The sequence below is a fragment of the Geotrypetes seraphini genome, chromosome 7 (assembly GCF_902459505.1).
Source record: "Geotrypetes seraphini chromosome 7, aGeoSer1.1, whole genome shotgun sequence".
Taxonomy (NCBI): Eukaryota; Metazoa; Chordata; class Amphibia; order Gymnophiona; family Dermophiidae; genus Geotrypetes; species Geotrypetes seraphini.
Window position 1 is genome coordinate 141226584 of NC_047090.1, and position 10738 is coordinate 141237321.

Here is a 10738-nt window from a genome sequence, read left to right on the forward strand (position 1 = left end):
GCTTTCAGGTAGATTTCTTTGGTCATCATGCCGCGCAGTGGTATAAATTATTATCGGATCTTTTGAATAAAATACCAAAAAATGGTCTTTGTGCCATTTGGAGCTTTGAGATCAAGCATCAGATTAATACGTCTCAATGGCCACGAATTTGGACTTGGAGGATGGGATGTACGGTGTCAGAATCTATGAGACAATCTTGGTTTTTCTTGTTGCATAGAGTAGTATGGACCCCTGTTAAGTTAAATAAGTTGGATAGTTCTAAAACTAATAGATGTTGGCACTGTCATCTTGAAGCAGGGACGTTGGATCATTTGTTGTTCTACTGTCCACTAATACAAAAATTTTGGAAATCTATTTGGGATCAAATAAACAAATTATTGGATAATCCTGTGGCTTTAACATATGACACGGTGTTATTTGGTACAATGTTAAGAGCTAAAAGTCAAATTTCCTCTCACAACAATAAACTTCTTTTGATAATGACAGGGGTTGCTATGCAACTGATTTTGAGAAATTGGAAAAACTGGGACAGGTTGAACTACAGTTTTTGGTGGGAATCATTGTGTCATATTTTTAAAATGGAGCGAACGTTGGCTGTACAACATGGAAATTACAAAAAAAATTTAAGATTTGGGAACCATTGATAAGTTATTGTAAGGATTGATTTTATTTCTGGTTATTTCATTATACACATCCAGGTGGTAGGGGGGGATTCATAGGACAATTCTAACCAGATTTTATGTAATGGATGATTTTTTTTTTTTTTTTTTGGGGGGGGTTTAAAGTGATTGTTAGGTATATATATATTAGTTAAAAGTGCTTTTACTGTTACATTATTTGTGTAAATAACTGTTATGGAACTATGATTGTTTGAAACTTAATAAAGATTTATAAAAAACTAAAACTAAAAATTATTCTGATACTCAAGCATTTTTTCCCTATCTGTCTTGGTGGGCTTACAATCTATCTAATACAAGGAACAGTGTGTATTTGAACCCACAACCTCTGGGTGCTGAGGCTGTAGCTTTAACCAACGCACCACTCTAGAAATCAAAATGTAATAGAAGTTAGGCAAGTATAGGACAATGAAGCCATTGTGACATCACTGATGAGGCTGGCTCTTAGGCATTGGTGGAATGAGGCATTATGATGTCACAATACCAGCTCTGGTTATCAGAGGCTGAAATTTTTCCCACTATTTATTTATTGAATTTTCTATACTGTTCTCCCAGAGGAGTTCAGAACGGTTTACATGAATTTGTTCAGGTACTCAAGCATTTTCCTCGTCTGTCCTGGTGGGCTCACAATCAATCTAATGTACCTGGGGCAATGGGAGGATTATGTGACTTGCCCAGGGTCACAAGGAGCAGTGTGGGTTTGAACTCAGAACTTCAGGGTGCAGAGACTGTAGCTTTAAGCACTGTACCAAACGTTCCCCTTTCTATGATCCATAGGTCATTGTCATTGACAAGTTTCCATGATACGAGAGGAAATGCAATTCTGGACTTATTTCTAAATGGACTATGAGGACCGGCACAAGGTGTAGAAGTAGAAAGGATGCTGGGAAGCAGTGATCACAATATGATCTGTTTCAACCTGGACACAGGGGCAAAACATTGATCCAGAACGACAGCCATGGCACTGAACTTCCATGTCAAAGCAGCTCCTTCACTCGCCAGCGCTCCAGCTGCCCTATCCTGCTTCCCCAGACGAAAATCCACATTCGCAGTTTTTTTTTATATATTCACGGGGGTTCCTGGAATGGAACCCCCATGAATATCGGGGGAGTACTCTATTAAGCGGAAACAACCCGCAAAAGAAGTGGTGGGGCCGTTGGATGACCATGGAATAAAGGGAGTGCTAAAGGAGGACAAAGCCATCGCCGACAAACTGAACACATTTTTTGCATCTGTATTTACCCAAGGTAGAGAGAACGAGAGGGCACTCTCTAAAGTTAAAAGGGAATAGATTCCATACAAACGTAAGGAAGTTCTTCTTCACCCAGTGAGTGGTAGAAAAGTGGAACGCACTTCCGGAGGCTGTTATAGAGGAAAACACCCTCCAGGGATTCAAGACAAAGTTAGACAAGTTCCTGCTGAACCAGAACATATGCTGGTAAGACTAGACTCAGTTAGGGCACTGGTCTTTGACCTGGGGGCCGCCGCGTGAGCGGACTGCTGGCCACGATGGACCACTGGTCTGACCCAGCAGCGGCAATTCTTATGTTGCATATCAGACACTTTTATACAATTAAGAATTTTATATACAAGAAGATAATACTCATTTTTTGAAAATTAACTTTCTGATTTGAATGGTCTCCTTCAGGATCTGACTTCAGTAATTGCTACTGACTTTATTCTGCCTTTTTTACTGGCAACCTAATTATACAGTAGTATGAGTGGTTCTCAGTCTGGTCCTCAAGGATTACCTTGTCAGTCTGGTTTGCATGATATTCATTATCAGTATAAATGGGTAATTCAATCATTTTATTCATCCTTCCATTTCCATAATAGAAGCTGACTGAATCTTCTTTTCAGCACTGAAATTGGACCAATATCCATATTTGGCCTTGTTTCGGTTTTGGTGAAAATGCCAGTGTGTTTTTCTTGTTGGAAATGAAACTAACTGCTGTGCCCTGTAGTGCCCTTTCTCCCGCCTTTAAATGGAAGTAGTCCTTGCTATCCCTCAACAGAAGTAGCCCCTTTCCTAGACCCCTCTTCACTAGTACTTTATGCCCACCCACCTGTAGGCCCCCCAGGCATACCTTAGAATTGCTAGTGGCATAGTTGGGCGGGAACAATTTTCAGTCGCTCCTGCCAATGCTGTCTCCAGTCTCATAATAACTGTCTCAATCGCTAGTTGTGGTCTTGCGAGATTACTGCTGGAGATTGTAGTAGCTTCTTGAAGGCAGAGCCAGCTTCGGCAGGAGTAACTGGGGATTGTTCCTACACTGACTCTGCTAATAGACCACCAACAATTGTAAGGTGGACCCAAGAAGACTACAGTTGGGTGGGTAGGAGGGTGGCACTGAGGGGGGTGGTTTGGGAGAGGGCTTTTCCTGTTCAAGGGAGAGGGGAGAGAGCCATTGGGTTGATTAGGGATCATAGGAGTTTTGGTTAAAACTGAGTGATGAGTTTCAGTCTCAGGTTCAGTTTCAGCTGAAACAAACGAACAAAAAAATCAACAAAAGTTTTGATCCTCCTCTAGTCCAGACACTTCCAACTTCTGCAAAATGTTTGTGTGTTCACAATCATTGATCAGTTGGTTGCACCTATGGTACCTCCAGATGAGACATTAGGACCTGGAGAAGCAAGTTACAGAACAGCTGAGTCAGTTTAGGCCACACAGGTCTACCTCAGACCACGAAAGATGTCCAGATTTACCTGGACATGTCTTCTTTTTAGAGAACTGTTCAGGTGTCCGGACGGCTTTTCAAAACCTGGCACTTTGTCCGGGTTTTGCAAAGCTCCAAGCTCAGGGCTGTGGCTGGAGAGCATCTGTGCATATGCGGATGCAATGTGGTGATGTCACACATATGCACGCATGCGTGTGATGTTATCACATCACACCAATGCATGCTCAGAGGTCCTCCAAATGCGGATCCAAGCTCGTGAAGAGGTTTGGGGGCTGGGGTGGAATGGGGCGTGACTTGGGTGAAACAGGATGGGGCTGGATGGGCCTGGGGTATAGAATCATAAAATCTAGTAACTGTAGGGGAGAGAGGGTTGGGAAAGGAAGTGAAGAGAGGAGTTAGTAAAAGTAAACTCCCATTATCCAGAAATTTCCTTTCTTCAGATTTCCCGTGATCCCAGCTATTCTAGATGAAAAGTGCTCTACTGTATTTACATATAATAGAGGAAGGCATGCAGATAGATCTTATTCATTTTAATATGGATATCCTGAGAACAAGATCGGCTTTGTGCACCTAGAAGATTGGATTCAAAACCACTGAATTAGACTATATTGAGAAACACTATCATACTTATGAATTATTTTACAGGCTACTGTGTTTCCACCTTAAATTAATAAAAGAGTAGGAATAGGGTTTTAAAATATTTATTTGTAAGTAAAAATATAATGGAGTTTAGGTCTTATAAGAAGATAATTAAATATTGATTTAACTAATCTATACTGGTAGGGAGGTGGGGCAATAGCCGGTGATGTTATAAGGAGGCAGGAGAGTAATTTATTTCTCTCTTGGAGTAATCCCAAATTTGGGAAACATATACTCCTAAATCTGAGGCTTGCCCCTATTAGTATTAGATTAAATCTAATTCAATTTAATCAAAAAAGATTAATAGTTCAACTAATAAATTTATGAAAATTTAATGAAAATTAAAATTTTTTTTACAGGGAATTTAAAATCAGTGCCTATTTTTGATCCTTTACAAATGGTCTTTAATATTTGTATATTTTATATAAAGTACCATTTGAAATTTGTAGTGTTTTGTTGTATCTACCTTAAAATCAACACATATTTAATGAAATGGTCCTATGGCAAATACCTACTTTTCAGGAGCTAATACCACCAACATTCAGCCTTTTATCAGATTAGGAAAGGAATTGGGTTGGGGGAAAATAGGTCTGCTTCCTCTCTGCCAACGACTGGAACCCAGTACCCGATCGTGGTGTGCATATTAAATAGCGAGGTGGCTTTAATCATGAATTTGTATTCATTTGTTATCCAAGTTTCCAAGTTTATTAAATATTTTGATTTATCGCCTATTCAAAATTCAAGGCGATGTACAAGTAAATAAAAGTTTTTGGTAACGTACATACAATAATTAAATTAAAAAATAATAAACTTATGTATACAAATTACAATACATTTTAGAGGTAATTACTACAATCTATAATGAAACAGAAGGAAAATTATTTAATGGTTACAATCGCTATTAAAAACATTAAATTCAAGGGAAAAACATTAGGAAGGGGGAACGAAGACAGTTGGCCTAATAATTAAATTAAGAATATGAAGGCTTTAGTCGTTAAAAGCATTTATAAATAGAAAACATTTTAGTTCAGTCTTAAATTTTGACAGACTTTTTTCTTGTCTTAGGTATAGTGGGATACAGTTTGGCTCGACTAGCCTCCACTCAGGGCTTAGAAATAATTGTATTAGTACATAAATGTACTTGCTTCACTAAAGGATCCTTTTACTAAGCACTAGTGCATTGTTTACCACAGCTTTAAAGGGTTTACCATGGGATGCATGGAGGTATCCCATAAGCCACAGGTGTCAAAGTCGGTCCTCGAGGGCCGGAATCCAGTCGGGTTTTCAGGATTTCCCCAATGAATATGCATGAGATCTATGTGCATGCACTGCTTTCAATGCATATTCATTGGGGAAATCCTGAAAACCCGACTGGATTACGGCCCTCGAGGAGGGACTTCATGTTTTCTTTTTTTGTGGAGGGGGTGTGAAGGGCAGGATTAACCAATAGGCCAAGAAGGCACGTGCCTAGGGCCCAAAATGGTCAGGGGGGCCCCATGAAGGAGGGCATCAATATTGTTTTTTCCAAACGGCGATGGGCCCCTCCAGCATTGATCGCCAACACGGGTCCCCCCCGATAGGCAACTCGGGCCCCATCCATCAATGGAAAGTAAGACAAGCAAGCAACGCGGGTAAGAAAGGCAACGGGAACTGTAATTGTGCAAGTGGTGCTGCTTGCCCAAAGCTTCCCTCTGACGCAGCTTCCTGTTTCCGCCTGGGCACATGGTGGGGTGGGGCGGGGCAGGGGGCCCAGTGTACTTGGGTGCCTAGGGACCCTCGATGAATTAATCCTGCCCTGGGGGTGTGTCTGAGGGTAGGGAGTGGACATTTTTGCTCTAATCAGTTAGCGCATCTACATTGCCACACGTTAGCGGATGAGTGTGGATAAGCACTTGAGCCCTTACAGTAATGGGTCATGCACTAATTTTTTTGGCAATGGCCACATGCTAATGGAAACATTATCACATGACCATTATTTCAGAAAATTGAAAATTGACCATTTTGTAGCTGTGGTAAGAATAAATAGAGTGCACGGGTAAGACCAATGTAAGGACGCGGTAATACCACTTTTTACCACAGCTTTTGTAAAAGGACCCTTTGAGTAAGCAATCATATTCTGTTTGGAAACAAACAACCTGCACAACTGGAAAAACGCAAATAAATCTCCTTTATCTGTGTTTTTTTAGATTAACTTCTGCTTTATGACAGGTAATAACAAGTGTCCAGTTTCATTGTGAGGTTCAGTATCCGTTTTCAAAGCTGGCATAAGCCACGGCTGGAATAGAATGGAGGAAGTGTATGGAGTTTGTATATGCCAAGATGCCTAGACAAAGACCCTGATTCTATATATGGTACCCAAAGCCGAATGTAGACATGCTGGGGCCCAGGGCAGAAATTAAGGAGGGGGACCCTCTCTCCTCCTTTCCTCAGATCTGGTATCTGTCTCCTCCCCCCTCCCTCCATGTTCTGTCATCTCTCTCTCCTCTCCATTCCCCTTCCTTTTCTTTTCTTCCTTGGTCTTCCTTCTCAATTTATTTTCTGCCTCTGTCTAGATTAAATCTTCTTACTATCCAGTCCTCAATTTTCCTCTTTTCATTGTGTCTACCTACAGCTAGATACCTCTTTTCCTCACCCTTTAGTTTTTCACTAACTCTATCCTCCTCCCAATCCAGCATGTGTTCTTTTTTCTTTATTCCCTCCTTCCATCCAGTATGTGCCTTCTCTCTCTGTCCCGTTTCCTTCTGACTGCTCCCCTCTCTCTCCTCCCTACTTCCAGTGACTGCTTCCTTCTCCTCCCCATCTAGCATCTGCTCCCCTCTCTCCTCCCCATTTCCATCCAGCATCTGTTCCTCTCTCTCTCCTCCCCACTTCCTTACAGTGACTGCTTTCCTCTCTCTCTCTTCCATATTTCCTTACAGCTTCTGCTCCCCTCTTTCTCTCCTCCCCACTTCCATCCAGCATCTGCTCCCTCTCTCTCTTTCCACTACCATACAGCATCTGCTCCCCTCTCTCCTCCCCACTTCCTTCCAGTGTCTGCTTCCCTCTCCACTTCCATTCAGCTTCTGCTCCCCTCTTTCTCCTCTCTACTTCCTTTCAGCATCTACTCTCTTCTTTCACTCCCCCCACTTCCATTCAGTATCTACCCCCCTCTTTGTCCACACAACCTATTCCACTCATTGGGCCAACTCCCTCCCTTCCCCTCACTTTGAGGGTACTTTTCAAACTCAAAATTTTCTCTCTCAGAGAGGCTATGACACAGCAGCCATTCTCACAAATTGCATTCAGCTGCCCTGAAGCTTCTCCTGAGTTGCAATCTGCCCAGGTGAAAACAGTAAGTTGTGTCAGAGGAGAAGCTTCGGGGCAGCCGTGTGCAACTTGTGAGAACAGCTGTCATGTCAGGGCTCCTATGAGAGAGAAAACTGAGTTTAAAAAGTGCCCCTGAAGGTGAGGAAAAGGAAGGGAGATGGCCCAATGAGGGGAAGAGATGCCTGGACCACAGAGCCCCCTGGAGCTGTGGGGCTCAGGGAAGCTGTCCTATTTGCCCTCCCCTAACGCCACCCCTTATGGCACCTACTGGTAGGCACCTAGAACGTGACGCCTACTGATGTAGGCATTTAACTCCCACTATCTTTAACAAAACTAAACAAGAGGATTTTAGCTTTGACGGGTGTGCTGAATGTTCTGTGCTACTCTGCTGCTCATAGGAACTCTGTGACCATAGGAGCAGCGCAGAGAATTCAGCATGGTGGCCAGTGCTAAAATCCTCTTTCATGGTTTTGTAAAAGGGTGGGGGGGGGGTAATTTATTTTTTTTTATTAGTTAATTGGATCTGATAATTGAGAGCAAAATTAAAAACATTTTTAAAAAGCAATTTTAAAAATTCATTCGCCGGTAGGCATCTACATCAAGGTGCCTACCCCAAAAGTGAGTGTGGTTAGGAGGTGGAGTTTAGGTGTGGATTGAGTTAGATACCAGTAGGTGCCTACCTTAGGGAATGGTATATATACGTGCAACAAAAAAGCAACTATTGTGCGTATTAAAACTAAGCAGAAAAACTGAAAGGAGCACTTAACTTAATAAGCCCAACGGTAACTCAACTGACATTTCTTCAGGGACACTGCTTATTTTGTATTAATTCTGCATGTTCTTAAATGGCACTTACAACAGTCCACCAATCATTTTTTGTACGTGACTTATCTCATGTCGAGCCACTACATCTGAAAACTCGGCTTGTTAAAAAATGGCACAAAACCCCGCAGATATAATCAAAAGGGGATCAATGATGACTTACACTAATTTTGATTACGGTTGAGTAAATTCTTAGGCTCCTTTTGGTTTTTTTGGACACCTAACTTTGAATGACACGCGGCAGGCGCCGTTTATAGAACCAGGTTCAAAAATGACCCCTTTTCAATTATTGCACAATCTCGTTTACATAGTTTCTCAGGCAATTCTATGCTCTGCATCTACAGAAAGAATACAGAATGTGCAACATGATAAAAGCTCATATGCTTCACAGCTGCATTGTGCCACACCCATCGACTGATTCATGGATGTCAAACTGTAATGGCAAGGGGGAAAATACACAGAAAAGCGTAGAAATAGCACATTGCTGTGTTAATTGTCACGCCACAGTGGGAAAGTAATTAAGTGTCTCTGAAGCGTAACGTCCTAAGCTTATTGGGGAGGCACGAGAAATAATATACACTGGTTAAACTCTGACTCCCAGTAGCACAGCACTTAGCACTTGGATTGCATGAAAGAATTAACACCTTCTAGTGCTTAACAGGATGTATACTTAGAAGACATACTGTACCTCAACAGACTCTGCTCCTTTTCCTATTGCACAGGGGAAGCACCAAGCAATTTACATATTTATTTTATTTTATCCATTATTTATATTCCATCTGCACCAGCTATAAGTTTGAGGCGGATTACAATAATGAAAGGCAAGGACCCTGAATTGTAACAAATACTGTATAATCTAGACTAAGGGCTCCTTTTACGAAGTCGCGCTAGCGTTTTTAGCGCACGCACCGGATTAGCGTGCGCTATAGCGAACACTAGCCGAAAATCTACCGCCTGCTCAAAAGGAGGCGGTAGCGACTAGCGCGCGCTATTCCCCGCTTTAAGGCCCTAGCGCACCTTCATAAAAGGAGCCCCTAGTTACATAATAAAACCACTTAAAATCAATAGATATAAAATTCAGTTCACAATGAAAGATTGCCAAAATAGTTATGATTCTCCTGTGAAACCATGCCAAAACATGTATTTGCATGATTGAAACTAGCAATGACTTACACAGTTTTGTGGTACAATAGGAAAAAGAAAAAAAAATTGTAATTTTAATATTCCTAACAGAAGGAAATCTCCCCCCAGTGGCGTACCAAGGGTGAGGTGGCAGAGATAGTCCACCCTGGGTGCATGATCTAAGGGGGTGTACAGCCGGCACACTGAGTCTGGAACCTCCTGCCCTACTCTGCCGCTGCTGCCTTCCTGAACCAGCAGCAGTGGCAGTAAACTTTAAATTCAGCCATCGCAGGACCTTCCTGCACCTTTCTGTGTTTGCTGATCCACCCTCTCTGATGTCACTTCCTTGTTCTGGAGCAGAGCTGGCAGCCGCGGGAAGTTGCAGGAAGGTCCCACAATGACTGAATTTAAGTTTACAGCCGCTGCTGCAGGGGTGCACATCCAGCATACCAGATCCTGAACCTCCCACCCTACTCTTCCCCTGCCACTTTCCTGAACCTGCAGCAGCGGCAGTAAACTTTAAATTCAGTCATTGCGGGACCTTTCTGCACCTCCCCATGGTTGCCTGTCCACCTCCCTCCGATGTCACTTCCTTGTCCCGGAGCAGAGTTGGCAGTGCGGGGAGGTGCAGCAAAGTCCTGCGATCGATGATTGCATTTAAGTTTACAGCCACTGCTGCTGGTTTAGGAAAGCATACAGTAATGGTGGGGAGGTGGGGGGGGCAAGATACTCAATGGCATTGGGGTGGAGGGAGGGAGAAGGGAGCAGGAGACTGGTATGGAAGGGTGGTGGAGGGAAAGAAAGGGGGCAATTGTTGATGGAACTGGTGTTCAGGGAGAGAGAGACAGACGGAGTAAGGATACTGGATTAAATTGGGATGGAGGGAGAGAAAGGGGGCAGATGCTGATGGAAATGGGGTGGATGGAGAGAGATAAAGGGCAGACACTGGATGTTAATGGGGAGGGAGAGCCTATGCTGGATGAAAGTGGGGATGGGAAAGAGAAGGGTGCAGATGCTGGATGGAAGTGGGGAGGAGAGAGAGAGAAAGAGGGGAGCAGACAATGGAAGTGGAGGGCAGATGCTGGATGGAAGTGGACAGAGGAGAAGATGCTGGATGGAAGGGGTAGAGAAAGAGGGCACATGATGGAAGGAGAGGATAAATTAAAAAGGGCATATGCTGGATGGGGAGAAGATGATAAAGTTAGTGAAATACTGGAGGGGGTGAGGGAAAGAGGTGGCAAGCTGTAGGTAGATATAATAAAAAGGGAAATTGAGAAAATAAAATCCTGGCTAGACGACAACAGATTATCATTAAACGTTGATAAATCAAAATTAATGATTTTCCCTTATAAGGAAGGTTTAACTATTCATGCGCCACTGAAACTCAATTCTCTGTCGATTAAAATTGCTAACTGTTTAAAGTTGTTAGGGGTCTCTTTTGACAGCAAATTTACATACACATTAGCATGGTAGTTCAACGTTGTTTCCATCGCC